The 19,722-nt window shown below is 43.1% G+C and overlaps 1 protein-coding gene across 1 annotated transcript in view; it reads right to left on the bottom strand.

Annotated features, from left to right (window-relative positions):
* Positions 1 to 17,997, bottom strand: part of slc2a15a (solute carrier family 2 member 15a) — a 31,668-nt gene extending 13,671 nt beyond the window's left edge. The window contains exon 1 of the mRNA XM_076974346.1: positions 17,840 to 17,997. The gene's annotated coding sequence lies outside the window, so the exon portion shown is untranslated. The remainder of the gene's footprint in view (positions 1 to 17,839) is intronic.
* Between the last annotated feature and the right edge of the window lie 1,725 nt (positions 17,998 to 19,722).

Raw genomic sequence — 19,722 nt, forward strand, 5'->3', positions numbered from 1 at the left:
TGGTGGTTTTCAGGCGAAACACTGAAGTACAGTTTACACTGACACTATCCTAACTAAAAGATTAAAAATGTTCATGTTTAGTCCTTAGAAGTAGCACTGCACTGGAAAGCTATCCAAATCTGGAGTAGGTAAGAGGTTATCCTAATAGCCATGCTGTGGAAGGTCGTCCATTTCTAATGGTTTTATGTATGTGTTCTTGAATGTGGCATATTTAGTAAAAGACAAATCCCCCTCACAGTAATGCTTGATCACCTTTTAAAGCCTTCAAGCATTCAATTGTTAAAAATATAGTATATTTCCATGACACTATTTGTATTCTCATACAGCACAAATTTCATGAAATAATATGAACACCTTAAATATATTAATATTAGTATGTTTTTTTTATACTAAATAATAGATACTAGATAATTCCAAAATGTCACGGTGCTCCAGACCCAGTCTGCACACAGGGACACACACACACACACACACAGTCTTCCACCCACTCTCATGGCCACTGACACAGGCACACACACACCCCACCTTCCACCCACCCTCACACTCTGCCTTGCTCATTAGTCCCTCATTATCAGTCAGTTCACTTCACATGCACCCCCCCCTTCCCCCCCCTTCCTGGTCACTGTGTAAAGCCCACAGGTCCTCGACGTCATCACTGCGCATCACAGACCGAGCTGTGAGAGACGCCGGTCCTGAAGTCTTACCCGAGACAGGACATCATCCTGCCCCTGTCTTCTACAGACACTCATTTGTTTGCTGCATCGTCAGCTTTTTTGTTTGTGGCATAACATCTTAAGATGGATAATAAAGACTATCCAACAAACCCCTCGTGATCCCTTTATCTTCATACTGGAATATGCTATTGTCAAACAGCATCGTTCTACATAAACGTTTTTGTTATATGACCAAGAGTACAGAAATTCCTGCTTTAGGTAATACATGAAAAAAATCTAAATTTATACACTGACATTTTGGTGTTTATTTTATATTAAAAACCTGTTTAGTTATGAGCCTACTGATAGTATATAATATCACGTATCAGTTCTATACCATGGTATTTTTCTAATATTATGCACATTTAATATATTACTTGCTTGGAATCTCTTTAAAAATAACTTCACTTGCTTATATCCCTTTAAAAATCCTGATAAAATATAGAGGCTTACCCTTTGTTTTTATAATGGATTAGACTCACCTGAAGATAACTCTAGCTTAAAAAAGACACTGATCCCTTTGTCAGATGTAAGCTATATCAACTGGTCTGGTGGAGTATTTTCACAACCGGGGCATCACATGTGTGAGAGAATCTAATCTTTGAGGACAATTGTGTTTTTATTGTGTGCAGGAGGTGGGCTGTAACTTCACACGTCCCTCCAGGGCCGGGTCGATATTTTCACCTCTTTTTCCAGCCTCTGTCTTGTCCCATGTTTAATTGCATCGTGTAATGCAGGGAGAGTGTGGTGGGTTGTTAGGGGGGGGCTCAGCCACCCGAGCCACTCCTTCACCGTTTGACCTCAGCTTTCTCCACACCTCCAGTACATCTCAAATCAAATCAGCAACAATGTGATGCTGGCGGTGCACGTTGGAGATCTCTTATGTTTTATGTGCACCTGGGCTACGGCTCTCCATCATATAATAAGAAGCCAGTGCATGCTTCACATTATAGATTAGCATTTAGATGTAATGACTACAAAAGCCCACATGCACTTGCATTGTACAATTACCTTATTTATTCTGGAATAGCTCATTATGAGCTGTTCGGTGTCTGGGAAACTTGTTTCACAGTTTATTAAACTATTTTACTCAGTGGCATTAGTTAGGAAGGAGCAACATGGATATGTTTCTGTTATCACATAAAAATCTATTAACTCTAATGACAAATGAGACAGGTTGATTGCATGATAAATAAACCATATGTTCCAGAACATTTAGATGGTGGTGATCTGTCTGATGGCTAATTTTTGTCCTTCAAATAAAGATTGACATAGTAAGACCTGCTAGTGTCTTTTTCTGTAAAGCTCCTCCCATTTCTCCTCACATCAGTACACATGACTTGGGAGTATAGACTGAGAGCCCGGTGAGCTGTAGTTGATTACAGAGAGAGAGAGAGAGAGAGAGAGAGAGAGAGAGAGAGAGAGAGAGAGAGGAGAGAGAGAGAGGAGAGAGAGAGAGAGAGAGAGAGAGAGAGAGAGGAGAGAGAGAGAGAGATGAGAGAGAGAGAGAGAGAGAGAGAGAGAGAGAGAGAGAGAGAGAGAGAGAGAGAGAGAGAGAGCGCTCCTCTCTTGTGGAATAAGAGGCAGTTGTGTACCTGATCACGTTAAGAGTGACTTAGATTGATGGCTGTTCCTAAAACCTAATATCCTCCCTCTCTATGGCTGATTTTCTGATGAATGTAATCAGGGACTGACACTCACACACTTGACAGGAGGCCATGTTCCACAAAGCAATGATGTCCTTTGACTTAGTAAGTCCCCGTGAAATGGAATTTGTAGCTCTCGTGAGATAGTTATGTTCTGTGAAGGAATTCAGCTTTGTTTGGGAGAAAATAGTTTTGCAATTGAATTTGATAGCTAACTAATGCCAATGAAATGTTTATTTTGATAAAAATGATTAATGGTATTTAAAGTGTAATTCTTCCTGACAATACATTTCCTGGGCCAGTCAAGCATTTGGGTAATAGCTGGAAACCCCTCGTCATCTGTCATAGCATTGAGGCCCCCTTGTGGCCACCTCAGTTTTCATGTTTTTAATTATTAAAAAACGGATGTCCATGCAAAGGTGTTTTAGAGCAGTCAGCACAAAGTAGACTAGCATTTCAAATACTTGAGGGAGCGGGTTTTTTATCCAGAGGTTATTTAAAACGATAACGTGCGACGTTGAGCACTCCGGAATACAACCTTGCGAGTGTGTCGGACCGTGCAGAGCTCATACACAGGAGCTTTAAAAGGAGCCACCGTGCCTGCTGCAGCATCTGTGAGCCTGCATACATCACTCTGTTTATCGCCACTGCTGCTAATTGAACAGAGGCTCACGGAATGGTGCCCCCATGTGTTCCTCAGCGCTGCGCTGCCATTGGCTGTTGCTGCGGCGACGCGGCCATTAATGAGACAGGGCCAGGAAGATGGATTACCCAGTGCCATATTGCCCATCATCCCCAATCAAGAACCACCCATGGAAATTGATTGTTCTAATTTGCTCTCATTATTATTATAATACCCGGACAAAATAACACACGCGGCTCGCTGTCAAAGCCGTGAAAACCAGCCATTAGTTATGGGGGAGACAGCAAATGCGTTTTATGAGTTTTGCAGTGAGTTGAAACGTTGGATGCAAACACATCTTAATCAGATTTCCCCTCCTTCCATCATGGTGATATAGCATCTCATTACCTCCACCTCAGAGAGTTGGGGCAGAGGAACGAGTGCACATCCATTTAGATTTTAATGTCAGTGTCACAATTTTACTTTGTGAATAATGCCTTGAACTTTCCCTGAACAAGAACAGTAGCAATCACTGATTCAAAAGCCAGAGCAAAAAAACAAAAAAAAACAAAACACAAAACAAAAAACAAACACAAGCCCACCCCCCCCCCCCTCAGACGACACCACAGAGCAAAACAGGAAGATTTCACCCTCCCTTAATAAATTCTGCTTTACTCAGCATCTTCGTAAGCGCTCGTTATAATCTCTCTCTCTTTTCTCTTCTCTCATCAGTTTCCCTGTGAGCCCAGCAGGCCTTCACCTGCTGTTTAGCACCATGTCTAACCAAAAAGAACAAGTGGTCAATAGCTCACAATGTGTCATGCGGGATGTGTGTAAGTAGGTCTGTCTCCAGTTCAGCCGGTGATGTACATCATAAGGCTCGGGCCTCCAGAGGTAGATAAAGCCCTCCGCCCCACTCCGCTGCCCTAGCCGCCCTGCTTACACTGCACTCTGCTTGTTTCATGAGTCCCTCTCATTACATATTATAAGGGTTATAAGGCATGAAAACGATCAAAGCGGGGTCCGATTATGCATCCCTAATCACAAACTAGCCCCACGAAGCCATGGTGCTCTTGCCCTTTTTATTACTGATGGTGAGGAGACGGCAGGTAAATCAGTTGAAGATTACACCTCAGATATTTTTATGACAGAGCCAGGAGTCCCATCACGAAGGGATATTTAGCAAGGTCAGCAACACATTAATGGTGGGGGACATCACGTGGAATTAAGGCTGTAATTTAAAGCAGCCTTATTACCACGATCACTAATGTCCGAGCTTTTATTAGCGACACGACTTAATAAAAATTAAAATTATGAGCACAGAGCCTTAATATGTCTTATGCTAGTCTCTTAAGATGTTTTGTAATTTCACACGACTCCAAATATAGTATCGTTCAATGGAAATGATGGAGACACAGGAGGATTCGGAGGAATGGAGGGTGTCTTGTTTGAATGCTTTTTAAGCACTACTGTTAGAGTACTATTACTTAGTTAAGGTGCAGCCGTAGCCCCATTTCACCATGCTGACCTTCTGATTAGTATGGTCCCAGTCACACGAACACGTACCTCAGGGGTGTGGCATAGGAGCTCCACCAACACTCCTAACAGCCTCATTAAGATTATAACATTTTTCTTTTGTTTAATGAACAACTAGCTATGTTGATGTGCGTGGGCGTGCACGTGCGTCTGTCTGGCTGTGCACGGCAGCCCGTAGGCTGTGTGGGGCGTGGAGCAGACCCATCCCCTCGCCCCCTTCTCCGGCTTTTCCCCAACAGGCTCTGGGTAACCTTCAGCCCTACAGGGGAGAGGCTTGTAAATTACCACTGGAGTTTCCCCTTCCTGCTCCCGCTGCTAGCATTTCATTAACCCCATCCTGATCTCCCCCGACCTTGACTGCTTGCCTTCACTCACAGGGGAACGGGCTCTCTCCTCAACCCTCTTTTTCTCTCCCTCTCTGCCAAACAGCTTTGAGCTGCAGCCAGTGCATATGTCACCCACAACACTATGGCCTCAGCGACAGAGAACTGAGAGAGAGAGAGAGAGAGAGAGAGAGAGAGAGAGAGAGAGAGAGAAAGAGAGAGAGAGAGAGAGGTGCAGTCGGGCTGCTGTTATTGGTCTGTACACTTCTGTCAGGCATTCATATGTAGCCTACTCTCATGTATCTAATGAGCATTTAATTAGTATATATTTGCTACATCGGTTTCTGTGCATTTATGGTGTGTATAGCTAGATGCATATGCAGTGTTATATAATTATTGGTTTGTCTTACTTGTACTAAATATTGTGTGATCAAAGATTTAGTATGTCAGCCATACAGAGTTTTAATAACTTGAAGAAGCTAACCTTATTGAGATTTGTCATTGTTTTATTAGTCCTGTATTTTATTTTAATCTTTTTACATCTTATAGTGTTTTAATAAGTTGAAGGAACTGACATAATTCAGGTTGGTTATTGTTCTATTAGTTCTGTATTTCTTTCTCTGTTTTTTTTTTTTTTTTTTTTTTTTTGCATATTTCCAACTGAATGTGCTGGAATATGCACTTGCATGAAGACTTACATATTCCTGAGGAACATACATGGTCTCCTGCCGACTCATATGCTCCTGTGAGTGGGGCAGCGGTTCCCTCCCTGTGGCTGGAGTGATGGTGGCCCGGTTCTGCAGCGTTCTGCTGATGCTGCTCACTCACTCTGCCTCCAGCTGCAGTCTGGAAACCTCTTTTGTTCTACCACAATTTATGCACTTGCTCAGCAATGCTATTACAAGTCAGTTTATTGGGAAATTGTTACATTATGTGAAGTGTCTAACAAATTGCTTATGCTTCCGTAATTGGATTACGACAGCCATGTGCTCTCCCATCGGTGAGATTAGGCAGGCAGGGTTTCCACCGATTTCCCAACCTAAGCAGTCATTTTATTTGTCTTGCTTCACTCTCCCTCTCCTAACAACATGGTTCTCTCTACCACTTCCTGCCAGATGTCTGTTTGGAGGAGCAGACTTCTTTGCTGGCCTCTCGCAACACAATTACAGCCACTGCAATCGCAGCGTGCACGCATTAACACCCCCTCTAAGAATAGGACCGATTAATGAAGGACTTCTGAAAACTAATGAGGAAGCTTAAAGGTCCCTCACACACAGCAGAGTAGCTGCTAGAGTCAGGGGTCAGTCGCATGTGTGTGTGTGTGTGTGTGTGTGTGTGTGTGTATCACCATTTAAGATGGTAAGATTAGAGGGTCTGTGGATGTTGTACCTCATCCACATCAGTTTTATTATTTGGGTAAAGAGACACTTGAGTTCTCATGTTAGCTTTCCACAGGTATGCTGCTGCTCACTCATGTGATATATGGCCAAGCAGCACAAATGCTGGAAATAAGTAGCCATCTTGAAATAATTCATGTCTTTTAGCTTCATTTCCCTGGTCAAGTACTAAACCTGGGCAAAAAAATACAGAATAGTATTAGTCTGCACTTAATCCTATGTGTTGATTTTGGAATTTGGCATTTATATTGTCAATCGCTCGTGCATAAATATAATTAATACATACATATATTATATAATACATGTGATATATATTACATATATTACATATTTTACATATATATTTTTCATGAAACATTTTTGAAAGAAAGCACTGCTTGCACTCATGAATGTTTGTATTCCAGTGTTACCAAACATTTGAGATATTATACACCACAGCTGCATGAAACAGCCTCAGACCGTGTATGACATATTGGAGCAATCTTATTAGTCAAGCCAGCCGCTTACATAAAAAAACAGGAATAGAAATAATCGACCCTGCTGCTAAGCTATGTGCACCCTGAAAATGGCTTAATTTTTATAATGTTTTACTGACAAGAGATTATCCAGCAAAGTAATGGCTAATCAATAGGGACTTAAGTTGTCAGTAGAAACAGATAACATACTAAAAGGGATTGATTAGATGAATTTTCTCCTTTTATGAGAAAGTCTATACCGAAGGTAGCAGTGGAGCTTGTTAAGGACAGGGTGAAGTTACCCTTGCAGGTGTTAAAAAACAAAAGCTGAAGGCCAGTTGTCAAAGAGGAGAGAGAGACTGTAGGAGAGGTGCTGCTGAACCATGCATTCTGCTTGACACTGGGCTGATTTATAATAAGCGATAAGCCTCGTCTAAAAGGGGAGTGAAAGATATCTCCATGTAAATGATTTTAAATGAGATGCCACAGAGCGTTGTCACCGTGGGAGAACTGAATGAAATGTAAATCAGGGTGACGAGTCCAAGTGGGTCCAGTTAAAACCTAGTGAGAAAACAATACCTTACACGTTTCTTATACATCTCCACTAATGGCTACAACAACCACAGCTGCTGTGCTGGGACAGGAGTGATGAGACGCCTCCTCAGAATCAGAGCTGTGAAAAATACTTTTAAAGTATCCAGAAGTTGCTTTCTAAAAATTTAAATATGCATAAGCTACTATATGCATATGCATCATCCATTGTTCTTGCCATATAGTGGGAGCTGACAGGTCAGCTTCTTACATTTGCTGCATATTGTAATATTCAAAGTAGACAGTTTTTTTTTTTTCATTAGGCAATCGGAGTACATCTCAGTTGTGAGGATATATAGTGTGATCAGAATGACATCTGGTTCCTGGCTGTTCGAAACATGGCAGCTGTTGCACTGTATGAAAATATTCATCTTCCTTAGAGCCACATGATGCTCCCAATTAATCCAGCATTGAGTCTCCATTGGCGCTACCACTCACCCAAACTGGATCGGTTTAGTTGATCAGACCTTTTCAAACGTTCATTTCAGATTCTGGGCAGAGGAAGACAACTGCATAACTGTTTTAAGCACAAGGTGTCGATTGGGTGAAAGACAGGGTCAGAACATTCATCCAGGTAGTATTTGCTTTCTAGTGTTTTTGTATTAATCATTTACTGAAAATGTACATACAGTGGTACCTCGAGTTATGAACAGCCCCGCTTATGAATTTTTAGAGTTACATATGTTCTAACAAAATTTCTGCTCGAGTTACGAATCTTGCTAGAGTTACGAAACGTCGAGTTCCCGGATGCTGCCGCATCGCTGTTCTTCTCACGTGTTAGCACGTGAGATTTACGCAAATTTATGTAATTTTGTGTAAAGAAAGTGCAATTGTTTTGTTTGCTGTGAAGTGTACTGCAAGTGCTGTATCTAAGCTTCGTTCTGTGTCACACTCCTCAGGCGTAAGAATAATGCTCTGCTCCTCTAGACTCAGAATAGTTGGTAGAGGGTTTTAATCTGTTGGTAGAGGGGATTAATCATCTGCTGCAAATGTAAGATTACATCGTATTTTATCATTTTTTCTTACTGTATTTCGTACATTTTTCTTTTATTTATTTTATTTGTTGTGTAATTTGAAGTTTTACGTGTGTTTCTTAATTGAAATCTTTTTTTTTTTCATAATTTAGGGAATTTTGGGGACTTGTCAGAGGGCTGGAACAAATTAATCCCATTTCCATTATTTTAAATGGGCAAAATTTGTTCGAGTTACGAACTTTCCTACTTATGAACATGGCTGTGGAACGAATGGATAATGCATTCTCCAGACCATCAGGGTCCATACTGTGTAAAGGTTGTGCCATCTTGTGCCTATTGTCCAGGTCTCTGCTCAACGAGGTTTCCTGTGCCTTTATGAAGTGTGCACTGTGGAGAAGCACATGCTGCTCACTTCATTTCAGGGGGGCTCAGTGACACCCTCAACAAAAGAGTCTGACCTTTGCACCTCCTCATTTCCAAACATTAGGGTAATTCCCCATGCAAATGGACTGCTGCATTGTGCCTGGCCTCGTGTGTGTCTCCGGCACCTTTTACAAACCCAGTCTTGACTGATTACTCTCTGACAGCCCCAATGTGGCCGCACTTACCCAGATTGACATAATCATTAGGGGTGGGCGGACCTAGACCCGAAGCCCGGCAGTTTTATCTATTTGAAGACACCCCTCCCTCTCCTCCGTTGCTTTAGGAAGGCAGCTGAGACTCTCTCTCTCTCACACACACACACACACACACACACACACACACACACATACACTTCACTCTCTCACTTTGACACAGGCACACACACATAAAAGTGGCAGACCCCTCAATCCTCTCCTGGACACCCCTTGCATTCATCATTCTGAAGTTAATTGGTGTGGGCTTGACGCTTTAAGCAAATTTCCTCAGGCCCAACCATCAGCCGCCGGAGTGAAGACACGGGGCAGAACGCGGGCTGCTCACCTGCCGTCATGCACTGCCTATTGATTAAAGTGAAGAACCAGCGCCCTCTGATAGACTTCCAGTCTGGAGAATGCATTATTCCTATGAAAGATAAGAGGTGTGTGCATGTCGTGTGTCTGTGTGTGTGGGTGTATGTGTGTGTGCTGGCCATCAATAAGTAAGACGAATAGGGGATTAGAGTCAGCTGATTTAGAGTTTCTGTTTGAGCTATCCCTGGGCTAATCTGCCTCTTTCCTGTCTTGTGCTCAACTCAAATCACAAACGCTCTGCCTGTGGTGAGAGTCTGTCAACTATATTAAACCGTCGAGGGGAGAATAGATCACTGTGGCAAGAATAATCAAGGTTTTAATTGATTATAATTGATTTGATCTAATGGAATAGGGAGCTGACGATCATCTCATTTTTGTTAAATGAAAGGAGATCTAGGCCAGCAGTGAAACCTTTTTTATTTACCGCTTAAATTATGCCCAGATAAAGACGTCACAGATTAATACCCTCTACCAACTATTCTGAGTCTAGAGGAGCAGAGCATTATTCTTACAACTGAATGTCTGCCCGGCTCCATAATGAATGCAGATCACTGACCCATAAAATAGAATAAAAAAAGCAATCTTGTGTTCTGGATTCACATTATCACCATTTCCAACGCCCCCTCCTCCCCATTCCCGCCATTCCCTAAGAACCGCTGAGTCTCAATCAGGAGGGAATGGGCGTTTGTGACAAGCCGTTCACCGTAGGGTTAATTAAACAGCGCGCTTTAGCACCGCCGATGTCATCTGCCCAAACACAGAGCCATCAGTCACACACACACTTTATCCCCACACACACCATACACATGTCAAAGTGCCAGAGGTTGGCGGTCCCTCAGTGACAGGCAGGGCCATTAAATCTTATCTGGTTTATCAATTATTCCCGTGATTACTCGAACGGATTAGTCTGTGGGCTCAAGGCTTTGCTCAGATTTATGGGCCTGCCCCTCATTTTTGCATTTGCCAGCATAGGTAGTGAGTGGTGAGCAGAAGCCGTGCGTCTGTGTGGAGTTCAGGTGATGTATTTTTCTTATTTAGTACTCAGCTGGAGAAATGCTTTTTATTATGGCCACCCATGACACTGGCCAGACAGGTTTTCAGCAAATCACTGCCTGGCACTTTACTTTATTGGGTTCATTAATAAATATCATTGGCCTGCACACTACACAACTTCTGCCTCTCTGAATGCGAACGGTTCACACTATAGATTAGCTGAGCTTTAAGCAGTAATGCATGTCATAAGGTGTGTAGTGTATCTTGATCGACATCTGCATTGTAATGGAAGAAAAAAAAAAGCCAAAATATTTCAAGGTGATGTCTTCTGTAGGACTGTACTTTTTGGAGCTCAACAACGATAAACCTCTCATACATCAGTCTGGTATATTGTTACATTTTCTTTAGTGACCTCCTTAAGTTAAAAGATACACACAAGCAGAATCTCCGTCTCTGGACAGATTGTCTCATGGGGGATAAACACAGTTCCCTGCTGGACAAATACGGGGTTTCTATGGGTTTAATGCACTATAAACAGAATGTATCAGAGCCATTGGTACTTTTCTCTCAGCATATGTGGCCTGACATTTAACAGGGAGACATTGAGCAGGAAAGCACTTTGCCGGCCCTTTTAATATGGCACAGCAATATGAGCATCCAGCTTCTCTCTCCCTCACCGATTCATACAGGCTTAATGTACCTCTCCCAAATCCCATTAGCTGACAGGCTGTTGAAACAGCTTGAATGTGTGAGGCTCATGCTTGAGGGATCAGGCCGAACTGGAAGGCCTGGCACCCAGTCAACTCGACAGAAGCCGTCGCCTCTCCTCTTTAGAAAGGCACGGGCGACAAAGAGCTCGTCGACGCTCGCCACTCAAAAACCAGCAGGGAGGCGAACAGTACAGTAGTTAACTCGCTAACACCACCAACATACACACGCTCGCTTTAGGTGTTTCTGAGCATAATGGAGAAAGATTTTGGGACAGGAAACTCACCGTCCTGGCAGACTGTGTTACTATACGCTGGCTCAGAGACGCTGTTTGTTTTTCTTTTGTACGCGTCTATTCATATTCCTTGTGCCTTTTCCAAGGGCCTTTTTTATAGTGTAACCTCTCTGCTAACCCTTTTAGAGAGGGGAATGATATACCCTGGAGCTGTTTCTGGGTTCGGTCGTACCGGAGAGGGAAGCCAATCTTTTACGACATATTGCGACCCACCTGTATTGAAAGAGCAGAAGTCAGCTTATAGTTGCTACAAAAAAAATAGGTCATTTCATTTAAAGGTGACAAACGTATGTCTTTAACGGTCACACTGAACAAATGCTTTTTTTATCTCCCTTTCCTGTCCATTGGGTAAATATGGGAACGTAACATTTGGGCTCGCTGATCAAAGCTCAGATCCAATTTGTGTTGGTGTGTGCGGGAGAGAGAGCGTCCACCAGGCCCCGGGGGGCAATGCTCCCCGTCTCAGCGCTGACATTTCATACACTCCATACACTCCTGAGTCCTGCTCACGCAATTAAAGCAACAAAGAGCACAGAGGCGATGCATGCGAGCTCTGTGCCTCTGCCAAACTTCGCCCAAATATCCACCCTGGGAATCGAGTCCGTGTAAATAGATGGCACCACCTCAACCCAACACATCATTATATCCCCATTGTAAGAAGCCGTAAGATGGATACTCAGCCACAATAATCAGTCCAGGACCTTTTCGCGGAGGTTGTAAAGCATTCAAAATGCCTGCATTGCCTCAAAGATGTACGGCGCTGTCTGCGGACCTCACGTTGTTAATATGCATGTTCACAAATGAAGAGTGATTTTAATTTCAGCTATTCTAATGAGATAAGGAGACGTGTCTTGTCCAGAGTGAATATGAATGCTATTTTTCATCATATTCATCAACCATTCCATGCTGATGGGTTCATTACCATCAAATTAGAGATAAAACTCATGCTAGTGCCCTGAAATGATGTGGAAAGACAGCACTGATAAGATTAATGATAAATACATTAGACTTGGGCCAGCCATAAGACACGTTTCAGATCCGTCACCATCCATACGCCATGCCCTGAGCAGCTACTGGCTTTAATTCAGCCATCACGGCATTGGCAGTGCGATATAGCAGAGACGGAGCTGACCGGAGCTGATTGGTGCTCGCCCATGGAACGGCACTGCTATGCTGCCTGTGAGCTGGGCAGCTCTTGGTGAAACCACGGCGGAGACAGAGAGGCGGCCAGCTGACCTGGCACGGACGCCGGCCACGGTGCCTCTGAGGCAGTGGAGAAGGTAGGCATCACGGGAAGAGGGAGAGAGGACGTCCTACGGACAGAGCCGCACCGCTGTGACATATCTCCACAGCTGACAGCCTTTAACGTCCCATCTAATTTATGTCGTGTGGGGAATGGGAATGAAATGTTAATAAAGAATCTCTGCATCACATATTCTTAACTGCAGCCTCAGGCTTCGCCCTGCATCTGTCATAGAGATGGAGACAGGAAGTGGGGGGTGGGGGAGGTGGGGGACCAAGTGAGAGAGAGATGGGGAGGAGGTTGCAACGTCTATTTTTGAGGATCGAGAAATTTTGAGTGTTTAATAGAAAGGGGCTTTTTTAAAAATGCAAATGATATTGCCAAACACACCAGTATAAACTGGCGATTAGTTCAGTGTACTAGATTTCCTAAGAGAGTATTTAGGCAACATGAATTGACTGCAGACTGCTTTGAGTGGCTAACATTTATCTCGTGTCTCCAGGCTGTCATTAAATAGATTCTCATGTCTGATTAGTTAAACATGATATTGAGCTGTTTGGATATCCTCCAGCCAGGATGACGGATGAGCAGCAGGGTCATCTTACACAGCCAGGCCTGAAGAGGGCAATGTGTGCACGTGTCTTCATGAATGCTGAGTCCATTTGTAGGACGCAGGACACGCATGCCAGTCCTGACCTTTCCGAGGTGTCGGCGGGAGTCAGGGCAATATCCATGCCAGACACCGTCAGTGTGACTGAACGAACGATTACAATATCTTTGATGTTATCCTTCATCTCACTCTACTTTGTTAATATAAAAATGGTAAAATCACAACATGCTTAAAATGAACCTGAACTTTTACTGAGCAAGAACAAATTAAAAGGGGGAGGTTCCACTTTATCTGCAATATGTCCACTTTATGAACCTCCAAGAGTTCTTGATTCCTGCAGTTAACAGCAGTTAAAGTGTGGCTGGTTTGTGTCAGTATTACTGGAAAGCACCCTAAGTGGAAAAGTTGGGTTTAAATAGTTTTTGGTAATTACCAGGAGGTTAAAGTTAATATATCGCACGCAGTGGGAGGGTTTTATGGCCTTTTGCCTTATATCGCCTACCCAGTTACCCCAGCCCTCTGAGCGCAGGCAGACATGCGAGAAATTAAAAGTGGGGCTGAGACCGATTACCGAGGCCTCTGCTATCCAGGCAGAGGAGAAGAACCGGACACAGAAGAGTCATCTCTAGCATGCACAGACATCTATAATCAAATAACAGATAAAAAAACAAACAAACAAAGAACTTATGAACTGAAAGAAGCTCATATCTGTAATGGTCAGTCGCTCGGTCCTTGTCCCTGGACCATTGGGTTTTGTGGTCAGATTCAATTTCAGATATTTTATTGTGGCACTGCCACTCCATTAAGACTCATTTCCTTCTCACCAGTAGTGACTTTGGGGGACCCGAGGAATTTGAAGGCCAATTGACTTTTAATATGAATCATGCTGTGATCGCCCCACACCCGTCCCCTGTCTGCAAATTAGAAATGGCAAACACTGTCCGTATCCAAACACTCTTTTCATGTTTTTTCTTCATGGTCCAGAAGTCACACACCTCCAGCCTCTCTGCAGCAGTGTGTGTGTGTGTGTGTGTGTGGGTGTGTGTGTGTGTAATAGCAGAGACCTATGGGTGTGTCTTTCTATCTAGGACAAAAGATACAGACTCTGTAAAAATGATATTTGTTATATTTATAGATTTGATCATTCAGAAATAGTGTTTTAAAGTGTCTCAACACTTACTGTACCATTCACCAGGAAAGGATCTGAGATTACATAAGACATTGCAAACACACAAAAATATAGAGTGGCTTTATACTACTTTGTGTTTTGTTGTTCTTTTGGACAAATTATGAATGATTTACTTTTCATGAATGAAGTAGTTACCATCAGCAAACAAGCAGTACCATTAAAACAGAAAATAGGACCTACATCACAAAGATGTAAACCATACACACCTCAGTCTAAACAACACAAAAATGTGTCCCAAATCGTCCCAGAAACAGCATGGCCCACCTTTTAATACAGGCTAGAAATGTTCTTTAGAGACACTATAGCATCCGCATCAAGCGTTTAGCTTTCCACTTCCAGACCTGCGCCCCCTACAGGCCGCTCCAGGGTACTGTGACGCTGTACATCCCTGGGCTCTGTGGCACGCTCTCATTAGTATGCACAGACTCTCTCTCATTGTGTGTGGCAAGCGCAGGCCAGAGCGCAGGAAAGACAGTATTTTATCCACGCTTGCCAGTATTATGTGGCTGAGCGAGAGATTCACATTATCGTAATGGGAAAGTCAGCGCAGCGAGATGATGCCCTGGAGCCAAGCCACTGATTGGCTGCAAAGCTGTATTTATATATAGCAAAGCAGAGTTCACTTTTAGTTCAGAGCCGAAGAAGAAGAAGAGGCCCTGACAGCCCGCCTGCTACTTTGTCTGTTGTGAGGAAGCCTGTGCAGTCAGCTTCACACACATATGGCCATGAACCAAAGCCACAGGCCTGAGCTTATTGAATCAAACCCAGGAAGATGGTTTTTTTTATGCAGTGCATTATAATTATGATGTTATTAGATTTCAAAACTGTTACAACAGTGTAGTCATAGTATGTTTTGTTTATACATACATACAAACATCTGTCTGTCTGTCTGTGTGTGTGTGCTTATTTGTACATGCACTAGAGCAACTGGGCATAGGGGCCAGTGGAGAGTGGGATACTGGCACCATGTGATTAATCAGGCAGGATGGCTGCACCAATCACAGCTTCTCTGAGCTATTTACTATGTTCAGTGCCTTGACAGTAAAAAGTACATGATGTCTCTTAAAGCTACATTTATCTGGCCAGACAGGTCAAAATTACCCTCCAAAGGCAGTGTTTTTGATAAAAAACCAGAAATAAATGTGTCGTTTTGGACAATTTTTTTGAAGATTAAAGAGATTGAGAGGACGGAAAGAGCATAAAACTGTTACAGAGAGACAAATCATGAGGTGCTAATGGTTCATTACATAACTGAATAATGTAGCCAATGACTGTTCAAGTACTTAAAAGCAAACCCTGCACTTCTGATCTTACTTATACTTCAGCGTACATACTTATTATGAAGCATGCCGGTATACCACTAGCATAATGCAACGTCAACAGAGTGGTGTACATTTAACCACTCTATGCTGTCTGCAGCGTTTTGTGAGTAGAGCCTACCATGTTATTGGAAACCATGCTGGTAGGAGATATGTATAACAATGGAGATGTTGCAATGGCAAATAAGTGTAAGAGCAATCACCTGCTTCAGGTTTAAATGTTCAAGACTTTTTGTTTTCCAATCTTTTAATCACTGTCAAAAATATTTGCAAGTAATAGAGGCTGAGTTGGTGTAGATTTCATCTTGCCATCCTATCTGTGTGTATCAGGACATGGATGATAATGAGATCATTGTGGTGGCAACACTAGTAGGATATAATGACTAATTCAGTTTAGCTGTCTCACTCTTTCTCCAACCGTAGAACTATTAACTACTAAAAATATACCATGCATTATTCGTCTATTCTATATCCAATTTTATTTGGCCTGTTAGAGCAAATCTGCTGTGGTGTAACTGTAATATATCAAGCCAACAAGCCTGCGCACCTGGAGTTAAAAAATAGGCAACACTTTAAATGAAACCCATCAAATGATCCTGGAGTAGTGTAATTAGGAGCATTACTGGGGTTGTTTGTGGAACACACTACACACAAGTCCTTGGGAACACAGTCAGCACTTATATCATCTGTTTACTCCTGACTCTTCATTCTCACTGGGTTTTAATGCAACTAATAGCTAATGAGTGCGAGCGTGTACATGGACTAGTGTGCAGGCATATGTGGGTGTGTGCACGCTCGCATGTGCACGGTTTTGAGCATGTGCGTGCGCGCTAGCATGTATGTGTGCATGCATGTATCTGTTTGAACAATTTACTAGCAGACTTGACCATTAAGATCTGTGAAACATTTATTTCCTCAGTCCGGACTTCACACATACATTCAAAGCTATTCTTCTTAAGAATCTCTTGAACTACACAGATGTCCTGCAGTTCAAGTTTACTTAGGGCGTAAACATACTAGTGGCTGAATCCTTATGCAGACTGATTGGGTTTAAGTACACAAGAGAAAGCAGAAGAAATTATATCAGAAAAGCCAGTTGTGCCTGGTGTGTTGAAAGCTTGCCCACTTTATTCTGGGGCAAATCCGATGTTCCACTAGCTTGTGTGGTCGATTTGTGTGAGGGTGAGAAAGTGTTTGATTTACCTCATAAAAGGGTAAAAATGTGTGTGTTGTGGGGGGGGGGAAAATGTGTGTGTGCACTGTAGTATGATTTGGAGGCTTTGAAGGATTTTCCCTGAGAAAGTAAGTCTCAGCTGGGAGAAATCGTTGAGACCAGCAGCTTACACCTGCTAGAGTAAAGCACATGAGCATAGTCCAGGACTGAGTTCTGAATGAACACACACACACACACACACACACACACACACACACACACACACACACACACACACACACAGGACCCCCTGTTCTAGCTAGTCTATTCATCTAGTTCTTTGCTATGTAATTCCGTTTTCAAAGTTAGTGTTACATTTGTAATACCGTCAGCTACATGCAAATCAGTGCAACTGTTGAGGCTTGTTTGCTTCTATCTCTGCACAGGTGTGGAAGCTTCTGCAAGGCTTTCGCCCTAGTCTGAAAGCAGTCTGGAGACACGAAATCCATACCAATATTCAATTAGAGCTCCTATCAAGCTAATTAATTAAGAGCTCCGTTGGAACCAGGGGCACGTCGCGCTCTGTCTCTGTGGACTCTGGGATTGAAAGGCATTCATGTGGAAAATGTTACACGTTCACTAGGCTCAGGTGGGTTTCCCATAGGTGTGTTTGGTTCCTTTGCAATCTCCATAGGACACAGTATTGCCAAGTGTAGTTAAATATACAGCGCAGCTTGGCAAAACCCCAAACAGCCACTAAAAGCACACGATACTCGGTGCCTAATGTCCGAATAGTCACGTCATTTAGGATTTTGACAAGTTCATCTGAGCTGACGCGGGTTCTGGTCCTGTATTAGTACTTGATACTGAGCAATTCTTTTTGGGGGATGGGGTGATAGAAGGAGACTACTTAATTTACTAGATGTTAATGACATATTCATTGATTTAGAAAACAGTTGTGTTAGCTTCCATCTCAACATCATTTCTTTGATGAGCTTCCCTACAAAATAATTGTGCCTGTTAATTAGCCTCGTAATGACTGTAAAGCCCCAAAGCTCTCTGGCAAAAGACTTGACTTACTATGTTCGAGCGGCGTTTCCTCTGCGTTTATAATCCTTTATGGAGAGTTCACCAGTTTTGCATGAAACATTTAACCAAAACAGTTAAAATATTTGGTTCAGAGACATGGGGGATATCTTTCCATCTGGGTGAATGTACAGTTTTCCGAAATACGAAAAAGCTGAAAGGGTGAAATGTTTAACATATTCATACGACACTTTCAACGGAACTTCCCATTTTTATTATAGCTGCAGGTGCATTTAATTTGACTGATGTAGAGTACAACTGTTTATTTGTACGTTGGATGTCGAGCATTTTAATGATGTCGAGAATTTTTATTGCATTTCAAATAAATTCGAATAAGACGGGGGTTGTTTGTTATAAAACGCGCAGACAAAAACGGTTCGCTTCAAGAAAATGGCAACAGTCTCGCCCATCATTTTAGTCATTAAGAAATGACAGGACCGGAAGCTTTACTGCGTGTGTTTCACAGCTGAGTGTGTTTAACGTGGCAGCCGAAGTGGACCGAGCCTTTTGGGCCATACAATCCTTTGTTCTATCCGGGCCCGGCTGCCACGTTTTGCTCCGCGCGCTGGTGGAAGCGACCGCGTGATTGAAGAGCGCGCGTGTCGAGGCGCGCGACCATTATTCAGCGGCCAGAATGGATGGACTTCATGATTTGCGCTCCACGTCAGGCCGAAACGTGCGCCTAACTAGGCCTGAATTATTCACAAAGGCCGTTATTAAAGACTGGACGGTCGTCGGTGGAGAGACGGGATGGTGGCGTAGCTCGAGGAACGGAAAGAAGCGGACGAGTGTCAGCCACGTCTGAATATTTAACGCGTAGTTTGAGCCTAAGTGTTGACGGCAGAGTGAGGGAGCGGGGACTCGCTGCTAAGTCTCGGCTGACGGATGGAGAGAGAGAAGGACACCACTACACCACAGCGCACGGCCAATCTGTGGTTCGGGGCGGCCAGATAACTCCTCTTTGAATCTTGTAAAGAAGCGAGACAATTCCCCACCAGACTCTCTTATAAATACGCTAAAGTGGAAAGATATTATAAATGTGAGTTTTATGAGTGCCAGAGAGAGAGAGAGAAAGAGAGAGTGAGCAAGCCTGTAGATATGCAACTATAGCAAAGTGCTTAGCAAACTCACTACAATTCACTACAGTCACTACCAGTGTTGTGTTTGGGGTTACAATAACAACAGTGCACCTGCGTCAGACTGTGTGCCACTCAAATCCCAGCCCAAAGACTGTCACTCATGCAGGCAACAGGATCTTGAATCACATGCCAGTTCACAACTAATATTCTTGACATGCAAGGAGTAAAAGCAATTCAGAGGATCTGCGTGGTTTGTAATTAGAGGGGGGAAAGGCCTGTTAACATCACCCGTGGTGTCCTGCAGCGATGGGTGTACTACTTCCTGAACTGTACTTTGTGAGAGTTATGTTGGATGTATGGTTAAGGGGTGAATTACTTCTCTTTTGTTGTGCTGTTATTTCTCCGTCGTGTTCGCCCGGCATACCGAGGCTGTTCTCCTAACAAGTGTCCAGACCAGAGTGCCGCTGCTGGAATCCAGGCCCGGCGACCCTTGACCCCCCACTAATCCTCTCCCACTCTGTCTGGACCTGCTCGTAAAAGTGACTGACAGGGTTTCTGCGTAGAAAAATGTTTGCACATTTGGCTTCCTCACAGGCCTACACAGAGCTTACAGTATCCATTTCATAAATGACAGTTTATAGAAAGACAAATGAGATAGTAACTATTGTCACCTAAGGGGTGTTGAATTCATGATTATATGTGACATGACTTGTGACTGGCATATGAAAGGACTACACAGACAAACTGTTTATCTACAGTTGAGATATTTTGTCTTCAGTATATGTCCTGTTTGTGGGT

This window comes from Brachyhypopomus gauderio, chromosome 15, assembly GCF_052324685.1.
Source record: "Brachyhypopomus gauderio isolate BG-103 chromosome 15, BGAUD_0.2, whole genome shotgun sequence".
NCBI classification, from domain to species: Eukaryota; Metazoa; Chordata; class Actinopteri; order Gymnotiformes; family Hypopomidae; genus Brachyhypopomus; species Brachyhypopomus gauderio.